At 40.5% G+C, this 21,603-nt stretch overlaps 1 protein-coding gene across 4 annotated transcripts in view; it reads right to left on the bottom strand.

Annotated features, from left to right (window-relative positions):
- The window catches only part of MARCHF1 (membrane associated ring-CH-type finger 1), a 122,080-nt gene that overhangs the window by 88,413 nt on the left and 12,064 nt on the right, over positions 1-21,603 (bottom strand). The gene's annotated exons all lie outside the window — the stretch shown is intronic.

Genomic DNA, 21,603 nt, shown 5'->3' with positions numbered 1-21,603 from the left:
TGCCTTCTTCCCCTTCAGGCTGTTCAGCAGGTGAAGTTGACTCCTGGCCTTTGACAAGAAACTTTGTGAAACCATCCAGAGCAGTGGAAGAGGAGCTAATTGAGTGTGCAGACGAGCAGGCAGACTCCTAGCTACTCTAAGCCAGAGTGAGGAGACATGATTTTTACACACACACCCCTAGGCTTTGGCGGGGGCCAACCTGCCCCACCCTTTGGTACTCCTGATCCGTGCCATAGGAGGCACTGGTGGGCGCACTGCTGCCAGCAGATGGCACACTGCAATAATCTGATCTAGACAGGAAAGACTTGAGTTCAAATCCCCACTCAGCCGCAAAGCTGAGTAACCTTAGACTGACTTTATTTCTCATCAGAGTGCATCTCCTGAGAACAAAGAGAGCGGTACCGAGAAACTCACTTCTACAGGAATTCTGCACATGCCCCAAGATGTTGTGTGCATTTTGCTATGCTGGGAGAAAGGAGAGTTCTAATGTGGTAAACAGACAGCAAGCCTCCCCAACATGGTGAAGCCGCTGCTGACAGCAGTAGGTGCCCAGACACAAACAGGAATTGATTGAATTTGCCTAATTAAATCCGCAGAGTCCAGTATATATATAACTCAAAAGATACCTTAAATCCAGCCATTAATCATCCCTTGTGAGTAAATGGATTCCTTCCGGAAAATTTATCCTGCTTTGATTAAAACAAGTCATTCATTATTATTAGTAGTAGTAGTAGTATTACTATGCTTCCCTTGAGAATTCTAATCATGGACTGAAATCTAAACATTTCAGCATGGACAGTCATTCATACCCCCAAGTTGTTCAGCTTTTTGAAACCCCGCCAGAAGACTGCTTCACACTGCTCTTTTTCATACCCTCCAACTCCTTTAATGCTTTGATTAGATCTTTTCATTGGTTCCTATACCCTTGATCTTGAGCAGGTTCATTACATTTCTATTTCAGATTAGTAAGGCATCCTTTTTCAAGAGGTACTAGCTGTCATCTCCCAAGAGGGAAGAAGTTGTTGTTGTTTACCCTCTTTCTATTTTTAACAAGGAGGGTTCAAAGGAACCCAAGGGAATACAAGATACAGAAGGCCCATGTTTGGGGTCAGCAGTCCCTTCAGGACCACTACTTTGACAGGCAGAATGATTATCTTAAAACTGTCAGACCTCTATATCCCAGTTGTGATTGTGCACCGGCACACAAGCAGATCTGCTAACAGGGTAACAAGGTATGCTGCCCTGAGAGTAATAAGACAAAGGATAAAAATGTATTTAATATCCCGGTTTATTTTTTTGCGAAAACTCATATTTATCCTCACCCTTTTTGTTGCAGAACTGGACCATCTAGACATTTTATTAACACAAAAGGGAAAAAAGTCCCAAGGATTAGAATCAGGAAATAGAACCTTTCATGCAAGATTAACTATCCTAAAGCTTTCCTGAGGACATAATTTATTTAGTTCTCCAGCTAATGTTGCAAACAGATATTTGGATGCCTTACTTGTTGTTCCAAGGTCAAAAAGGTAAGTTACTTCTGAGTATATATGCATACAATTGTGCACATGGCTCAGATTAAATAATACGCTTTAAGACAGGGCTGCTGAAACAGTATTGGGTGGCAGTACCTTAAGCAATCTGGAAAGAGCAGCTAATAGCAATTTTATCTGAAGACAGATGTGAAATTTGTTCAACAGGTGATGATAGAAGACTTTAAACATTCTGCATGTTTGGAAGGTACAGTGGTACCTTGGTTTACAGACACCTTGGGTTACAAACACCTCAGGTTACAGACTCCGCTAACCCGGACGTTAGTACCTCAGGATGAGAACGGAAATCGTGCGGCGGCAGCAGGAGGCCCCATTAGCTAAAGTGGTACCTCAGGTTAACAATGGTTTCAGGTTAAGAACGGACCTCTGGAACGAATTAAATTCGTAACCAGAGGTAACACTGTATTGTTCCCTTAGACACTGTAGGTCCCCTCCTTCTTAACTACGTATGTTTAAGGGAGCTGTCACCACCCAAAAGCTACAGAGCCACAAGTGAAGAGCAACAAGAAATTCAAACTGCTTTCAAGACTTGGCTGCTCTCATTGATGTTTTATATTATTTTGTGGTATTAGAAACAAAGGTTTAAGTTATCATCTTCCAAGTGCCTCAGCTTTAACTATGGTTAATGTTAACAATGGTTTGGTGTAATGTTAAACCACCCTTGTTTATTTGTTCTTGCAATGAAAGCTCTCTAGCTGTTCCAGGAAATCATTTCCTTTACCTTGAAATCATATCTGCCATGCATACAAAGGTGGGTCTTTTAGATCGGGAAACCCTTTTCACAAGGGCCTGTGAAAGGGGTTTTGGGTTCCAGATGTTTTGGACTTGAACTCTCATTAGCTTTAGGCAGCAGAATTGTAATTCAAAACATGGAGAAACATCTGCAAGGCACAGGTTGGTGAAGACTGCGCTACACCATGTATAATTTATAACCTGCTATCATATCCACCTTGCTCATTGTCCCTTGTGTAACTTTCACAAATAAAAGATAAGGAACAAAACCTGTCTCTGGCATAGGCAAACTCCAGCCCTCCAGATGTTTGGGACTACAATTCCCATCATCCCTAGCTAACAGGACCATTGGCCAGGGATGATGGGAATTGTAGTCCCAAACATCTGGAGGGCTGGAGTTTGCCTATGCCTGGTCTATACCATTTCAAAATGTAAGTTGGAGAGGGGTGTTAAACTGAATGCTACTCCATATTTGAGAGAAAAAAAAAAAAAAAAAAACCCTGCATCCTGAATTGGCACAATGCAGAAGAGGTGACTTATCCAATCGATATAACTAAGCAGTACTGAAAGTGGCCTGTTTTCAACAGATGCAGCTTGGACTCTGAGAAAATTTGGCAGATTTTCAGAAAATGTAAATAGTGCAAGCTGAAAATTGATCAGTGTGGACATGTTGGTTGCACTCTTCAATCAACCATAAGCCATAATTAGTTAGGAAGCTTGCTGCAGTTTTTAGTCCTGCCTTAGCTACATGCAGTATTTATTTAAGCAAATAACAATCTTATTTTGACACTACCTGAGCTATAATGAGGCCTGCTTTTCTGTTTAAATTATTATGGTATTATTTGTGCAATTTTATATAGAATAGATGACACTAGGGTTTCTGTACCTAAGTCCACTTACCTTTCGCGATGGGTGGTATTGCGGCCAGGATCCATTTCCCTGCAGCGATCCAGTGTGGGGGCAGGGAATTGATGCCCCTCTTGTGCTGACCCCGGTCATGTCACTGATTCTGGGTGGGTCCCAATCAGTGCCGTCAAAGGGTGTGGCCGCGGGAAATTTAACCGCAGCGCAGCCGGGAGGGCTCCCTCTCTTGCCCTTTTGCCGGATCTCCCAAGCCACCCACCCTCTTTTTATGCTTGGCTATGACACGACCATGCTGTGGACAAATGTCGGCCACCATATTGTTGGGGCCAGGTAGGAATTTTTTCCACTTGGCAAATTGGCACCAGCCATTTGGTTTTCACCTACCTTATAGCAATCGTCACAACTTTGAGAGATTAGGCATTGGGTAAGCCTTTGTTTAGGTCCATATAGTTAAAGCTATGATTTTCCCAGTAGTAATGTATGGAAGTGAGAGCTGGACCATAAAGAAGACTGATTGCTGAAGAATTGATGCTTTTGAATTATGGTGCTGGAGGAGACTCTTGAGAGTCCCATGGACTGCAAAAAGATCAAACTTATCCATCCTTAAAGAAATCAGCCCTGAGTGCTCACTGGAAGGACAGATCTTGAAGTTGAGGCTCCAGTACTTTGGCCACCTCCTGAGAAGAGAAGACTCCCTAGAAAAGACCCTGATGTTGGGAAAGATGGAGGGCACAAGGAGAAGGGGACGACAGAAGATGAGATGGTTGGACAGTGTTCTCGAAGCTACTAACATGAGTTTGGCCAAACTGAGAGAGGCAGTGAAAGATAGGTGTGCCTGGCGTGCTCTGGTCCATGGGGTCACGAAGAGTTGGACACAACTGAACGACTGAACAACAACAACAAGCCTTTGTTTGGATGGAGGGGAGGTTGTAGCCTCTGCCTGCCCCTCCTCATCCTGTTAAAGGGATCTGGGCATGTAGATCCTGTCCAAGCCCGGACATGGGCTGGGGCCATGCCATGACCACAATGTGGACCCCTTGGGGTGCCCCTATTTGATGTAAGTCATAGGGCTCCTCCTACTGGTGGTTTACCCTTAGGTGGACTCCCTGCAGACGGGCAGGAGTCGAGATATAGATTGGCTTCACCTAATGCCTAAGCCAAACCGCTCACATCTATAACCAATAAAGTTGTGACTTTTTTGATCGCATAAACCTAAATATGTGTGTCTGTGTGTTCATTAATTACTAGGGAACTGTGGGTCATGGGGCCTTGGCACGCAAGTGATAATTTCTGAAAACCTGGAAGACATTAAAAATGATCTCATATTGCTCAAATATCATATCCTGCCTAATTAGGAAATTCTATCTTACTGAGCCTCAGCATTCACTCACTCAGTAATAAAATCTGCTGTCCAATGAATTTAAAAGGCATGTATGTCAAAGGTATTTAGGTTTCACACCTAGGAGAGTATAGGTGATTTTAGGAAAAAAAGTTTTATAAAATGCTGTAGCTATCACCATTTCAATCATATCCTACAAATTATCCCAAATCACCCACATCATCTTTAAGAATAAAGTGTAGAAAGAATGCTCTGAGTTTAAGCAGGAAAAGGATATACCATCTTCTTCCTTTTCATAATGTTCTGTTTAGGATTCAAGATTCACGGGGTGATATCTGATATATAGGTAACGAACATGTCTGCTGATTTCAATGAGTCTACACAAAGCAACACTGGTTATCATCCATTATTGCTAGACTCTTGGGCAGAAAACCCCTTCCTGAACTCAGGATAGGATTTATTAAGCAGAAAAGTTTAGAACATTATTAAGAGCAATATCTACATTTATTTTATAAAAGGAAAAAAATATTACAACTTAGTAGGTATCATTACTAAACTAAAAGATAATATATATGTGTTTATTTATGTTACCTACCTTGAGTCATGAGATACAACAATATGAATTGAGAGAACAGAGCATAAATAAATCTACCAAGGCAATAACTATCCTTCTGCAATTTCCTCCTTGGAACAAAAACCAACCCTATTTCCAAACAAGCACTCTTGTAGCACTAATCACAGATGACTCACAGTCTCATCTGGTTTTGCACTTAAGCACATAAGAAATTACATTGTCCCAAGCATGTGGGTTAGTGGGAATACATAATTTGTTTGCACACATTTTGACCTTTTAAAAAGAGCATTTATGCAAACTGTATTCTCTACTAAAATTCTATGAGTAAGAAGGCTAGCAGAAATGGTTATTGCAGGTGTATCTTCATTTGTATGTATGTATGTATATTCATATGTATGAATGTAACTACGGTACTTACTTCATCATAATAAAGCACTGTGTGTGGTTGGGCATGTGTAATTTCATTAAACAGATGGAAAATCTTCTAGGCCTTTTAACAGAATGGTTTTATGCTACTTTTTTCAATAAAAAGTAGTATGCAGTTTTTTTCTGGATTGCGTTTTACTGATATTTGTAAGCCACCCTGGGAAAAACATGATTGTAGACTGGGGAATTAATATTATAATGAACACATAACCACATGTGTGACTGTGTATATATTGTCACAATATTTCAAACCCTCCAAAAGTATAAAAACTGTTTTCCAAAATTCCCTGAATCTTTACTGATCAGGAAAGGAGGGGTGATATGTTATAGTGAAAAGCTAAGGACTAGACTATTTGAAGGACCATCTCTCCCCAATGAATCTATGCATGTATTATGTCTTTCTTTGCATTCAGAAACCTGATTAGCTGTTATGTAAGGCCAAGGTTGTGAAATTCCAGCTGGCACTCTTCCTATTTTGCCAGGCATTTGGCTTTATTTTAATTATTTTCCTGTCATTGTGGTTTCTGTTGATGCTGTTCCTGTTTCTTTTAATTGTGTTATTAACTGTATTTAATTGGGTTGTATCCAGTGTTGCATGCACCCAGTTCCACTTGCACAACAGGACATCTCCTTCCAACACTGCGAGATGTCAATATCTCCTACAACCCTCTGGAGCAGATTTTGCGGGAGCTGCAGGAAAGAGAGCGAGATAGGAAAAGTTCCAGTGTGCAGTGGCTGCAGAAGAGGGCGGAGCCAGGGTGGGCATGATTAGCTTAGTATACATTAACATATTTTTAAGTCTTGTGGACAAAGGCAGTCTAGAGGGGCAAAAAATAAGTCCAGGCAGAAAGAGGTCTACACATAAACTAAAACAGGAGACAACAGAAAGCTTGGTAAGCAAAAACAAAACAACAAAACAGGAATTATTTTTAAAAAACAGGAATAAAGAAACATAGGTATACAAAAATGGACATGGCTATTGTCATAAAAAAGAAGTTTTTTAATATTTAACCAATATTTTTAATTATTGCATTCTGACATTTCAGCCATTAGTTTATGTATCTTTATATTGCAGTATCTATAAATCTAAATTTAAATTTGATAGAACCAGAGATTGCTTGAACTCAATAGTATATGCCACAAAGACACTATTAGTTACTGATTTTATGCTTATGCAAATAACATGCTCTTTGAAATGTATTTCTTTTTCTCTTCAAGCAATGTAGAAGATGAAAAAAAAACTTTATAAAGCAGCTGGTCCTTATCACTATATATGTAAAACAGTCCTTTATTCTGTAACTGTAGTGCAGAGATTTCAGAAGACTGTTCCAAAATGTATTAATGTAAGCAGTTTAATCTTGTCCCACTGTGGCACTGTCTCCTTTGAAGTGATTTAATCTGAATCACACAAACACAACTTTACATTTTGTTAGAAGTCTTTAATTCTTCAAGCAACATTCATCTGAGTTGATCCAATGAATTATATAACAGGGGAGAGACCAATGTGACCCTTTTTAGTAAAAGATTTATATCAGTTGTTTATCAATCAACTATGATGAAATTTCAAGATGGGTTGTGTGCTAAAATTAGAGATGGGCTGGTGGAGGGTCTTTCATGGCTTTGGGAACAGAAAGAGATTTATTCAATGTGGGAGGGCTGGTTCAGTGGTTCACTATACTGCAAGACGGGACACGGGTGGCACTGTGGCTTAAACCACAGAGCCTAGGGCTTGTGCCGATCAGGTCGGCAGTTCAAATCCCTGCGACGGGGGTGAGCTCCCTTTGCTCAGTCCCAGCTCCTGCCAACCTAGCAGTTTAAAGCACGTCAAAGTGCAAGTAGATAATAGTACCACTCCGCGGGAAGGTAAACAGCATTTCTGTGCGCTGCTCTGATTCACCAGCTTAGTAATGCTGGCCACATGACCTGGAAGCTGTATGCCGGCTCCCTCGGCCAGTAAAGCGAAATGAGCGCCGCAACCCCAGTCATCCGTGACTGGACCTAGCGGTCAGGGGTCCCTTTACCTTTACCTTTATACTGTACTGCAGGACAAGTCCTGCTTTCTTTTCTTTATTTTTTTTAAAAGCCTTGCCAGCTGCTGATCCCACCCAGCAAAACACCCTTCCCAGTTTTTCTATCTCATTTTCTCCTCTTGTTGGTTCAGACCTCGATGAAATGACATAGCAAGGAAGAAGAACCTAGGCAGGAAATAATGGGAGAGTCTGATCCAAAATAACAGGACTAAAGAGTGCTCTGGACAGCTGCCTCTCTAGATTCATCTGCTATAACAGTGGAGTCAAGGTCTCAGTGAGTGCAAGTGATTTTATCCTCATAATGCTTTGGAATATTTAGATCTGGTTGCTGTAGGCAAAAAGAAGACAAAAGAGAAAAGGACATTATTTATGTATGCAGCGGCAGCAGCAAGAATACTGTTAGCACAGAATTGGAAGACAGGAGAAATTCCAACAAAGAACAGTGGCAAGAAAAACTGGTGAGTTATGCGGAGATGGCGAAGCTGACACACAGACTTCGGGAAAAGGACAATAGGGATTTTGAAAAAGAGTGGGAACCTTTTATATTATATTTGCAGAAACAAAAGAAGAACATTGATCTGATGGTAGGATTTAAATAAACATTCACAATTTTATGGATAGGGAATAGGTAATGTAATAAAAGGAAAAAAGTATGATATTTGTAGAAGATAGCAGAATATTGTTGTTGTTCAGTCGTTCAGTCGTGTCCGACTCTTCGTGACCCCATGGACTAGAGCATGCCAGGCACCCCTATCCTCCACTGCCTCCCGCAGTTTGGCCACACTCATGCCAGCAGAATATATAAGGAGGTAAATAAATTGTGTAATTTGTATGTTATAAGTATACAGGTGAAACTCGAAAAATTAAAATATCGTGGAAAGGTTCATTTCTTTCAGTAATTCAACTTAAAAGGTGAAACTAATATATGCAATAGACTCATGACATGCAAAGTGAGATATGTCAAGCCTTTATTTGTTATAATTGTGATGATTATGGTGTACAGCTGATGAGAACCTCAAATTAACAATTTCAACGCCATAATCATCACAATTATAACAAGCAAAGGCTTGACATATCTCCCTTTGCATGTCATGAGTCTATCTCGTATATTAAACTCCAGTAGCTAATGAAAACAATTGCTTAAATAAATGGACTTTTCCACAATATTCTAATTTTTTGAGTTTCACCTGCATATGTAATGAGAGAAAAGAAAAAAAGAAAGAAAGAAAGAAAGAAAGAAGAAAGAAAGAAAGAAAGAAAGAAGGAAAGAAATGGTTGCTGTAGGCAATTCCAGAGAAATATTTTAATTAGAATTTGCAGTATCATATAAATGAGGTGGTGGAGTGCTCTCAGGTGATCAGGTTCGTGATACTGAGGCACGGCCCATTACTTCACATGAGTCTAGAAAACAACCCCACTTCCAGTTTGAAGAACATAACAGAAGTTCAAGTTTCACTACTCATTTTGCTAATCTCATAAAACACTTAAGAAAATCATAATATGCTATTTCCCAAATGCACAACAACAGCATAAACCAATAGGTAATTATAATTGCTCGTAACAACAGCAGAGAGAAAGTGACATGAATTCCGCTCCTGTCACCAAAGTAAGCAGCATCTCCTCGGGGCATTTCAGCAGGCAAAAGCAATACCAGGTGTCTCAAAGGGAGCAAAATTAGCCCTACTGTGAGATGATATTAGAATGCGTATTATATTAGTATACTAATGGGGATAAAGAGTTGCTTCACCTCCCAGGATAATTATGTGTAATCTAATTTCCTGGAAACAGGTTACTGCGCAAACCAATTATAATAGCATCTCCTTTTAAAAAATAACTTGTTCCCTGCAAAATACATTTACACATTAGTTTGCTTGTTGAGGGGGAGAAGAGGAGCAATGTCCCTCCCCCACATGCTGCTGGTAGTGATGAGCATGCCAGAATTAAAAATAACCTCCTGAAATTAGCACCAGATTTATGTGTTATACAGTTCTCCATTTCTAATTAATTCCACAGAACTGTTCTTCATTTCAAAATTTTGTTTTCTCATAATCAAAGCAGAACTGAATCTAATCAGCATTTTATCTTGGAAACTATTGTTATATTAGCAATTGCTACACTACTGACTTGGGTAGCTCATAAAAAGGATAAAAACAGACTCCAAGTGGAACACCACTATCAATTTATGAAAACAATACTATAAAGCCCAAACTTTCCAACTTTTAAATTTCAAGATTTATACTGGAAATGTGTTGTTGTTTTTACAAAAAATAAATAATCAACTGATGCCTATTTAGAAGTAGACATCTACTTAGCAGTAAATTTATTGGAATTCAGTGAGGCTTTGTGATGTTACAATGCAGTTAATCCCACCTATGTTCCTTTATTTTTTAAAAAAATTATTATTATTATTATTATACTTTGACAATATGTAGCAAAAGCCATTATACATCAAACATTCTTGCTTCTCATGAAAAAGAAAGAATTGAACTAAAAAAGAGGGGGAAAGGAAAGATAAGGAAATGACATATGAAGAGGGGAGAGAGACAGCATAACAAATACTATATAATACTATGAAAAAATTAAAAGGAAAGGAAGAATATTACAATTTGTCATTCCAGAAACGTAAAAACTGGTACAGTATGTTTATTTAGCAAATTATTTGCATTACAAAATCAAGTGGTAGGGTGAAGTTTACAGTTCTAAACTAACCAGAGCTAATGTGCTCAATTACAGTTAGTAATTTTTAAGAGTCATCCCTAGCCAAATAAGCTCTCAATAGCTTTTCCTTCCGGCTAATTTCCCTGCCCTTCATTCACCCCCCACCACTCACTCACAACCAGAAACAGATGCTGTACAGCAGTTTTCCTCTGCTTCCAGCTCCTCCTGCTGTTTTAACTTCTAGTACAGTTCAGATATTTCAATGACTACTGCCTTGAATTCACTCTCTGATGACCCTGCTACTTGAAGCCCTCTTGCACCGGACTCTGCTGCCTAATGAATGCCTCACCACCACTTCACAGCATGTGTTGTTGCTCTGCTTTGCTACCAGCTCCAGGTTTTCTTCCAGCAGGGTTCTCTCAGATAACCAGGCTTATTCTTTTCTCTATGCTTCCCCAACCAACAACTGATCTACAAGTAACAGAGCTTTTCTCTCCCCCATCTAGAACCTCTGACGAATCATGTTCTTACCCTTGTTTGGACCCTCATCTAGTAAGTCTTCTTTCAGTGGACCATCTGTGGTTGTGTATGGACATTCTAACTACCCATCAGAGAGAAAGTGAATAGAAAAAGCTATTTCCTTCTCTCTCACAACACTATAGAATTCATGGACTTAATAAAGCTGAATGTTGGAAGATTCAGGCAGAGAGAGAAAAGTACTTATCAGAAAAGTATAACATATAACAAAAGTTAATTTGCATAAAAACTGTGCCCTTCAAAGGTCAGTACTACACCCCTGTGAGGTCTGATCCCTTGGTGGCTGTCCAATTGGCATAAGGATAGCATAAGCCCTGCCTATGTGCACCACTCCTTTGTGGGAGGAGATTCACCATATATTTATGCAAAAGTATATTGAAGGCACACACAAAAATTTTGTCCATTGTGGTGTTTGAGCTTTGGTAATGTCAGGCGCTGGACTTAGGAGGAATGGTGGGGACTTCCTTCTCATGAACCTTCCCGAGGACAGGAGGGCAGTATAGATTTAGAACAGTGGTTTGCAGAAGGGCATAGTTCAGAGGCTGCAGAGGGCAGAAGCTGGGAAATATTGGAAGAGGAACAGCAGGAAGAAGAAGAAGCAGGACAGGGGCGTAGGAAGGTGGTGCGGGGAGTGCAGTCCAACCCGGGTGTCACCCTGAGGGAGTGACAAAATGGCAGGCGGCACTCACTGCGGGGCTTTGCACTGTCTGCCCGCTGCCTCCCCCCCCCCCAGCTGTAGGGCAGCCGAGGGCTCTCAGGCACTGTCCATATGGGCACTGCGCGTGCACAGCCGGGCAGATCGCCCCACACTGGGTGCTGGAGAAGCTTCCTCCGCCACTGCACCAGGGGAGAGACAGCTTGCAGACTCAGTGTCCTTGGAAAACATTCCTGACCCCCCCCCCCTTCCATGACCAGGTGGGCATTGAGGGTATTAGAATAGAGAGCTGAGAGGCAGAAAGCTCAGATTAACCAATGCAGGAGTGACGCCGAATAGGGGAGACGTAGTGGGGTTGGAGCAATGCCATTATTAGGGAAGGCTGCATTCCTTTGTCATTCTCTGTGAATTACTGAATAAATTGCTTGGTAAGAACTTCTATCTTTTCTCTGATTCTGGGCTGCCACCATGGGAGGGATCTGATTCCCCAAAGCCTGACAGGTAAGGCCAGTATTGTTGATATAAAATGCCACATGCACAGCAGATGGGGTGCAGCATCAGCCTACACAATCTGCACTATGTCACTCTCCTGATCTGTCTTAGAAAGATGCAGATGAAAGGTCTAGCATTTGTTTTGGAATATCAGACATGCAAAGCATATAATCCAGAAAAAAAATATCAGAGGGAATTTAACACACACACACACAAGCATATCTTAATTTATACTTTATTTGGAGCATTTTTTTTCGGGCGGGGGAATATAGCCATGATTAATAAGCTGCATTGAAGTACAATAAGTCTTTTACTTACACACATTTAGCTTGTGCACATTCAGCATGTGGCAATAAATAAAAAGGGGATTGAAAGTGGTGGGGTTTGGGGGGGGGGGAAATGATATTGGCAATCCCACCCACCATTCAACCCAATGTGTTTTGACTACATGTGGTTTTGGCTTTAGGCGCAATCCCTGAAATGCAATCTCCATGTAAGTTTGTGGACCTCTGTATGTACCATGCCAGGAAGGTGGGCAACACAGCACAATCCTATTCATATCTAATCAGAACTAAATTACATTGAGTTCAATGGGATTTACTTCCAGCAAAGTGAAATAGGACTGTAGCTTAGAACAACAACAACAACAAGAAGAAGAAGAAGAAGAAGCAATACAGTCTTATACTTGTCTGGATCATGAGAGTGGTGTTGCAATGATTATGTTATTTTAGAACTGATCTAATAAGCAGAAAATGAGAGCTCCTCTTATTAACTTGCTGTTACCAAAGCAACATATGTGAGCAGTAGGAGATCCAGAAAGATGCATAATTCTTTCTTACATTGTAATGAGCTAATTAGTTTGTGGCCTTTGCTTTCAATTATTTATTGCTAAAGATTCTGCTCTTACTCTTCCCCAAACATTACACTGTAATTGTATTCCAGTTTTAGGGCTAATTTCATTAAGGAACATGCTTCTGAAAGATCCCACATTTGCCAGTCCTGTCTATTCTCTATTAGTTAATAAGGCTGAGAGATCGGGCTTACGAACACTTCTTCTGACAAATTTATGCACCTTTAAAAACTATGCAACAAGCTATAACTCAACAGGTGCCATTTTTTTTTCCTAACATGGTGATGCAATGATGATAGATGCTTCATCTACTGGATTTCTGATTCTCATATATGTACTTGTTAAGAGTACGTACTTGTCAAGAGTCCAACCAGAAAAAGAGTTGAGCAATCTAATCTTAGTTATGAGTAGCAGGGACTTCAGGACATAAGAACTGGCAAGGTCCTATTAAACAAATTATCATGAATCTAATGGGCCTGATGTTTAAGGGATATGACCAACATGCTCAGATAGGAACTCCTTTGTGTAAGAAGCAAGAAGTACAGCTTCACTATTGAGGGTGAAATCCTATAAGCAGGACAGATTAAATTGTAATTTGGTATAAAGAAGCAATTCAACTCCCTCTCCTATTCAACGAAAATTCATGCTCTAGCAGCACTTCAGATAATAGCTTTTGTTCCCAGTGTAAGCATCGACAAATATAGGTAAAAGGGAAATGGTTTTGTTCAATTCCACTTCGTACTCCAACTCCATGGTCCAAACTCTGTGACCAGGGGGATGGGAAACCCTTTGAAACAATGGGCAAGGTGGTGGAGGGATAAAGGGGAATGGTAGAAAATTGCCTCCCCTCCCCTTCTGTTAGCAGATGACTCCACTGGATCAAAAGCTGTTGATCAAAACCTACAAGGAGGATGACAACACTGGATTTCACCCGCAACAGCGAAGCCGTACTTCTTGCTTCTTACACAAAAGACAGCAATGGAGGGAAACTACTGCTTAGTAGAGCTGTTACATTAGAAGTTTCTTTATTCAAATGTGTGCAAATCTAGGCTGCAAAGCAAAGCATGCTTTTTCTGTTTTCTGCAAGAGCAATGAGGGTTTTTTTTAGATATTCCATATATCAGCTTGCTCATTCATTCTTTTCTATCCTCTAAGGCCAAAACATTCAAAGTGAATTTTAAATTCAGTGAATCACGCAATCTTTGAAACTGTTTGGATTAAGAAAAAAAAACACTTTCAAAGATTGCAGTATGGGTGCTTGAATGCTCATTTGTTTGATCTCTTGTGCTTTAGTATTCTGTCATTTCTCCATTATGTACTTTGGTATTCATTCGGTTTGTTGTTCCTTTGTTGTTTCTTCAAACAAAACTTGCAGCATCAATGTTGAAAGCTGGTGAAGTAGCGATCTTCTTAGACAAGTTGGATAATTAAATGAAGACCCAAACCAATAAACAGAAACTAATAAAAGCAAGATATTATATTTCACAAATTTATTAAGGGTACAAATTAAGGACAAGGTATTCATTACTCTGTGTGAATGACTCAAATTAAAGTTGGTTAGTTAATATGCATAGCGTTTCTTTAATTTACATTTTAACTGTAACTTCTGAAACTGAAATGGGGTTCAACTCTTAAAGAAGTTAAGACTGCAATCCCTAGAAATCAACAGCATGCACACAACATTCTGAAATTAATGTAGTAGCTCCCACCATTAAAATGGAAACTCCTTTTTAAGCCTTGCCATGTTTCTAAGCCACTTTGATCCAGCATTGGCAGTTACTGGGCAAAACACACAACATGCCTCATTTTTATTTTTATTTTAAGAAGGCACTTGTTGAACTTGATAGCATTCAGTTCTCAACCCAGTCAAGTCAGTGTTGGTTTCCACTATCAGGGAGACTACATCTTTATATGCATTTTAAGATATCAGTATAACTAGATTCATGATTCAAGTTTTGCTGCTTGAAAGCATTTCACTTTTAAATGGGCCACAGAGAACATAGATCCTTAGGAATCAATGGCAGGTGCACCTATGCTCACTGAAACTAAGGACACACTAGTTTTACACAAGTGTTTGGGCTTCCTATGAAAATCTAAGCTGGGGGGGGAATGTTTTCTCAATACCTATGGCACACATATTTAATATGGGGGTATATTAAATGATCACTTGAAAAACAGACAGCCTCAGAACCAGACATACAGACAATAGAGTCTTTAAAGCAGGTATGGGGAATCTTTGGCCTGCCAAATGTTGCTGAACTACAACTCCCATCAGCCCTAGCAAGCATGGCGAGAGTTGGAGGACAAGTTCATGATATGCCCCCATCCTTTTTAAAAAATTTATTTTTGTAAACCATTAGGGGTTCATTTTACAATCAAGACTTTGTTAAATAAATGAATATTTTTGCACCTTTGATGTATGGAATAATTTGCATTATTCTTATATTATTGAACACCTCTGTGGTGTAAGGGTTGCGGTTCCTCCCATTTTACAGACAGACAAGAGAAGCTAGGAACTTGGCATAATGCTGTCCTTTACCTCTTTCTCAATTGCTTCCCGTCATCCCCACAGTTACCATTTGTCCTAGTAGGGAAAACATACATGTGCACATTATGTTACATCATTGGAACTAATCATAGAGCCAAGCCATTTTAGTATTTTTGCTGAGGTTTGGGATAGACTGCGGGACGCGGGTGGTGCTGTGGTCTAAACCACAGAGCCTAGGGCTTGCTTCTCAGAAGGTTGGTGGTTCGAATCCCCGCGACAAGGTGAGCTCCTGTTGCTCAGTCCCTGCTCCTGCCAACCTAGCAGTTTGATAGCACGTCAAAGTGCAAGTGGTTAAATAGGTACTGCTCCGGCGGGAAGGTAAATGGCGTTTCCGTGCACTGCTCTGGTTCGCCAGAAGCGGCTTAGTCATGCTGGCCACATGACCCAGAAGCTGTACACCGGCTCCCTCGGCCAATAAAGCGAGATGAGCGCTGCAACCCCAGAGTCATCCGTGACTGGACCTAATGGTCAGGGGTCCCTTTACCTTTACCTTTTGGGGTAGACTGTATAATCTAGAAGGCACTATGAAGGAGCTGTTTAGAGCATTACAGAAGGCAATACTGATGCGCTTAAACACAAAATAGTAACTTAAAATCTAAAGCATTACAACTCATGACATTTTAAAAATGCTTAATGGCAACTTGTACAACAGTTATGGAATTCTTAATTTATAAATACACAGTGTGGCTCTTACACTTTATGAGGAAGCTATAATTTGGAAGCTTTCAGCTTGTATGCTGTGCATAATTTTATACTGCTGTAGCTAATTAACATTTTTAGTGTAATCATCTGTCTTGTTTTTAACTTTAAGTCAAAGAAAGCACAAAATGGAAGTTTTGTGAGTGTATACCTAAATTGTGGATGTACTATCCATGATATTCTTATATACCCATATGATGGCAAATGAAATAATTTTCCAGATAGCTCAAAACAGATCTATATCACTCCCTGCAATAGAAAGATCTATCAAAGGTACAGAAATCTCTATAGATGTAGGCCAAAGGAGACTCCAGAGAACAGGCAAAAGATACAAACATCCCCAGACATAGGAAGATAATGGGGACCAATTATTATGCAAAGCATCTAGATCTGGATCAAGTGCAGGAGACAGTACAGAAATACAGATTTATGACTATATATAAAAAAAAACTATATTGAAATGAAAAAGGGCAAACCAAATACAGGTTATATCCAAAGGAGGAAGGAAAGGAACACAAGGCAGGAAGAACACAGAAAAGTACAAAATCTTCTTCTGAATAGCAGCTTCCATGAATCAGCCATGGTTTGTCAAGCAAGTCACAATTAGTCCCTCTGGCAAGCAAAGAAACTGCAGTTGTTTCACCCAAGAACCTTGCAGCCATGAACCAGAATTTCTAGGCAACAGCTAGCAAAGCCAACAAACAAACCAACCCTGAAGGGTGAAGTGGAAATGGTCAGTATTTGATTTTCCTTCCTTCTAAGAGCTTCCTGTACCACCTTAAGTAGATGTAAACAATAAGGGAAACTACCTACAAGTTAAGTTGTGCCTTCAATATGCAGTCTTGCATAGATGTTAGAAAAGTAGTAAAGTGGTCTGTCTACATTTTCCTCTCCTTATAAAGCAGCTGGAATGCAAGGTGAGCTGGCTTAAGGGGGGTGGGTGATGACCATGGTAGCACTTAAGTAGCACTTTTCCCAGTCTGTGTCTGCACTGGAATTGTTTTTAAGTGTTTGGTTTCCTTTGGGAGGAAGGGTGGCATGTAAAAAATAATGTTAAAAAGAGATTCCAGAGCAATGGCATTATATGCACGCAGGGTTGTTGTCTGGAATTCAATAATAATTTCCATCATATTTTCATCTGGAATAAAATTAAATTTTATTTTAAGCAATTTAAATCAAGTGAAGATTAATTGCATAATCACAATTTATAGCACAAGACTGCACCATTTATTTTGGATAAGTTATCCAAGGACTGCTACTCCCAGTTTTGTATTCTATCATTATTATATTGGTGTCATAATTATATTTGGGAGTATAAACTGAAGGGTGAACCCATCTGCTTCTTTCCCCTCTTGTATTTACAACTGGAGTGGTTAAGACAAGTGGCAAGGCTTCACTAAGAAATAGCCAATCTGCATTAAGCGAACTTGTGTATATCCAAATAATTTCCTCTGCCCCTATCAATTATTCACTGAATGTATTACATAATTTGTAGAGGGATAGTCTCAGCATCTGCTCCTCAAGCATACCTTCTCAGATGTTTGTTATTATCATCATCATCTAACAATATTTGTTGCAACCAACACTCAAAACAGAACACAAATGTAAAATCTAAAACATTAAAAAACAAACAAAAGCAATTGAAAGCAGCAACAACAGAACAATGCAACATGCAGTAAAACTAACAGCAGAATACACTGCACATATGAAACATGAATTGATCCACACTCTATCTGTACAGTGCCACAATTCTTCCTAGGGCCTGGACTCACAAGGCCCAAGCCACCTGTCTTTCACCAGGTTCTCCTTTTCTCTCTCCTTCCTCTCTTACCCTTAACCTTGCTTTCTTCTCATGCCTGTATGTTAAGGGTTCTTCCCCTGCCGCCCTCTCTCCCTCTGAAATTGGCCTCTTCCTAGCTACTTTCTAAGCTGCCTTCATTTTTGCCTCAATTCTGCTCTGAAGCCTGACCTGTCTCACTCCTTTTATCCATCTCTTCGCATTGCCTCACCCTTTCACACAGTGCCAGTCTTTTGGCCACTTCTGATTCCAGCCTCAGATGCAGTACACCAGCAATCCCCAGTGACATCACTTCCAGGCAATGCACTCTGCAGCCAGGCCACTCAAATCTCCTCTGCACTAGGTGAGAGCTGCATCAGACTCTTCTGAAACAATGATGTCCTAAGCACCAAAGTTCTCGGTTGCTGCTGCCAGCGGGAGAACAGAGTTCTATGCTAGACAGACCAGTGCTATGATTCAGTATCAGAACCAGAAATGGCAACTTCACATGGAAACCAGGAAGGCATTCAAAAGAAACATGCTCCATTTCTACAATGGAGGATGTGTGGTGGAGGCATTAATTTAATGAAAGGTGGAATTAATCTGGTTGGAAAACTAGTCCTTATTTTGCTCTATATTCTATTAAATTCTGATTCAGACCTATGGTAACCATCCTCAAGATCTAAGGATAGACTAGATGTACGAAATTGCTTACTTTTCTTATCAGAGACAAAATGCATATTCAAACAGCAACTAAGTTATCTTCATATCTGTCTATTATAAAACATTTCCTTCCTTTTTAAAAAAGAAAGAAAGAAGGGGTAGACTTCTTCCTTTTACAAGCATCCAGTTTCTGTGCAGAATCATTCTCACAAACTAACAAAGATATGTCACCTTTTAACAACACTTTGCACTTGAGAACTTCAAAGTGCTTTACAAATACCTGTGACTTTTTCTTTAAATGGGTCCTGGGGGAGAGAGATTTGCAATCCCCACTGAGTTCAGAAAGTTCAGATAACCTAGTGTTGAAGCAATGTGCTCTAGTCTTACCTGCATGAAACTTTAGAAGTCAAGCTGAAATCACTAACTCCAATCTTTCCCTGCTATTTCTATGTCACTGGGTACTTTTCTCTGAACCAAAAAAAAAAAAAAAAAAAAGCCTTTCCTCATAAGGAGATACTCTAGCCCCCTGATCATTTTTGGTTGTCCTTTTCTGAACCTTTTCCAACTCTACAACCAGAACTGTACACAACATTCCACATGTAGTTGCACCATGGAATTATATGGTGGCAGTTTTATTTTTAGCTCTTGTCCTAATGATCCATAACATGGAATCTGCCTTTTTAGCAGCTGTCACACACTATCCACTACAACCACAAGGTCTAATTCCTGGTCAGTCACTGCCAGCTCACACCTCCTGACAGGGCCGGTGCTAGGGTTTTTTGCGCCCTAGGCGAGATAACCTTCTGGCGCCCCCCTCCCCCCGCCACTCTGTCGCTGGCGGAGGGGGCAGAGAAGCCCGATTTCGGGCTACTCCCCCTCCCCTGCCACTCTGCCGCTGGCGGAGGGGGTGGAGAAGCCCGATTTCGGGCTGCTCCCCACCCCCACCCCCCGCCACTCTGCAGCTGGCGGAGAGGGCAGAGAAGCCTGATTTCGGGCTGCTCCCCCCTCTCCCACCACTCTGCTGCTTGCGGAGCGGCGGCGGGGCAGGCTGGTCAGCACCCCCTCCATTTTGGCACCCTAGGCAATTGCCTAGTTCGCCTTAATGGACGCGCCGGCCCTGCCTCCTGAGAAGACATGTGAAAATGAGATTACTATTATTTTTGCCTGAACAGGTGTAATTTTACACTTGCTTTACACTGAAGGGGAAGCATCTGACTAGCCACTCCTGGAAATAAAGTACTAGACTAGGTGATACAGGCATAGCTCTTCTTACATTCTGTAGGCAAGGCCATTATGATATGCCTAATGTGCATCACATAACAGCTTGGAAAGGCTTTAGGACAACGCCTGCAAGACACTACATCACATGATGCCAGTGTGTCACATGATGCAAGTGTTATGTCAGCTGCAGCTGTTTCTAGCTCTCTTTGCAAGCCCTTATGCTTTAGATTCCATGTTCCAGTTAGAAGGGCCCAAATATACCCTGCTAATGCTATGGTCAGATGTTCTTTCAGTCACTGGCTTGAATTTAACCACACACACATGCTCTTATTCCCAATTGAAAATCACTAAGTATTACATTCAAGTCACTATCATTCCCCCCCCCCCAAATTTAACTACCAAGATGTGCAGCTATGATAACTTGCTTCTACTTTCACATCAGCGGGAAAAACATCCATTGTGATGCTATTTATCATTGCATCTCTGTCAGAAAATTTATACATCAAGCTTCTGCCAGGTGTATTCTTGTAGTATCCCTCCTCATAGTATTTCCCCTCCTTTATTCATTGGGCTTTTTGTAGCTTTTCCCCATCTGACAAGGAAAATACAATTCCCCAAACTTCAAAGAAACACACAGCCATGCACTTGCCATACAGGGTATTGGGGTGTGTTGCGCCCATTAGTGCCCTTTTTTAAAATAAATAAATAAAACTAAGGTGAAATATTTTTCCTCACTTGAAAACTAGAAGTCAAATATAGCACTGCTGCATCCTCAACTGTACCTTTTGTTGTATACTGTATTTTCAATTCAGTTTCCCATCTATTAGAAAAATATACACAGAAATATTTTTATCCACCCATCCCATGTGCAAGTGGAAGAAAGGGAAGAAGAGACTAGTGGTTCATCAGTCTGTCTTCTTGCTTTTATGCATTTGGACAACTCTTAAGATATCATCACCCAGTGTGGCAACAGTTCCTGAGGTTGAGGAGCCAGTTTGGACACCATTGCAAGTCACTTTGAATCTGAGATGGTGGACCAAAAAGTCCAGTCTATGATTTCTATGATAATTTGATGTGGCACTGCCCAATTTGGCTTTACAGTTTCAAACTCTAGCATTTTTGGCACCTCTGGAGATATCATCACCCAATCTAATGTGATGGTTCCCAAGATCAGTGAGTGGGTTTTGGTTTACATTTAGTCACCATCAGATACCAAATTTCAAATTTCAAATTTCAAATTTTTATTGCGGCTATAAGCCCATAAAAACATAAAATATGTAATATATGACATAAAGTTACAGCAAACCATAGACCCTGGAGTCATAGGGAAACAAACCACAGCACAAATACAAGTTTTAAAATTGCAACCGGGGAGCAGAAAACAAAAAAATTAGAAGTCGTGTAGTTGGCCACAGCGCCTTTTTTGAGATATGACAGAGTTTAGAAACCTTGCCACCTGCAAGGTTGTATAGGAGTCATTGTCTTGCAGGAGTAAGGCAAGGTGTGACTCAGCTGGTGCACCTGTAAGTTTCTGAGTTATTGGTCTTAGTAATTTTGCCCGAGCCTCACTATGCAGGGAACAGATAAAGATTATATGATGGAGAGATTCCGTTGACTTTTTATCACAATCACAGAAGGCGGAAACTAGGCCCTTGGAAAATCTATGTCTCAGGACATTAGAAGGAAAAACATTAAACCTCGCTTTGGTGAAAGCGAATCGGTGCCCAGCAGTGGAGAGGGAGGATAGGTATAGAGGGACATGATGTATTGGAGTAACTCCAAAATTCCGAGGCGAGCAGACACCCCCACCCAGCATATGATTACGCTGCAGCTCCAAATCGTCCAGTCTTTGTTTGATTAATCTTTTTGCCAAAGCAGGGTCTAATTTAAGTGAATCTGAAGGAGAGATTCCAAAAGACAGAAGTTTGGCGTGGATTTTCCCAGTCCAAGGGTTTGCAAATTCGTCACGCCAAAGACATTGGACGAGA

Source organism: Lacerta agilis, chromosome 9 (genome assembly GCF_009819535.1).
Source record: "Lacerta agilis isolate rLacAgi1 chromosome 9, rLacAgi1.pri, whole genome shotgun sequence".
In the NCBI taxonomy this organism is placed as follows: domain Eukaryota; kingdom Metazoa; phylum Chordata; class Lepidosauria; order Squamata; family Lacertidae; genus Lacerta; species Lacerta agilis.
The sequence above is the reverse complement of the archived record's forward strand: the minus strand, read 5'-3'. Positions and strand labels throughout refer to the sequence as shown.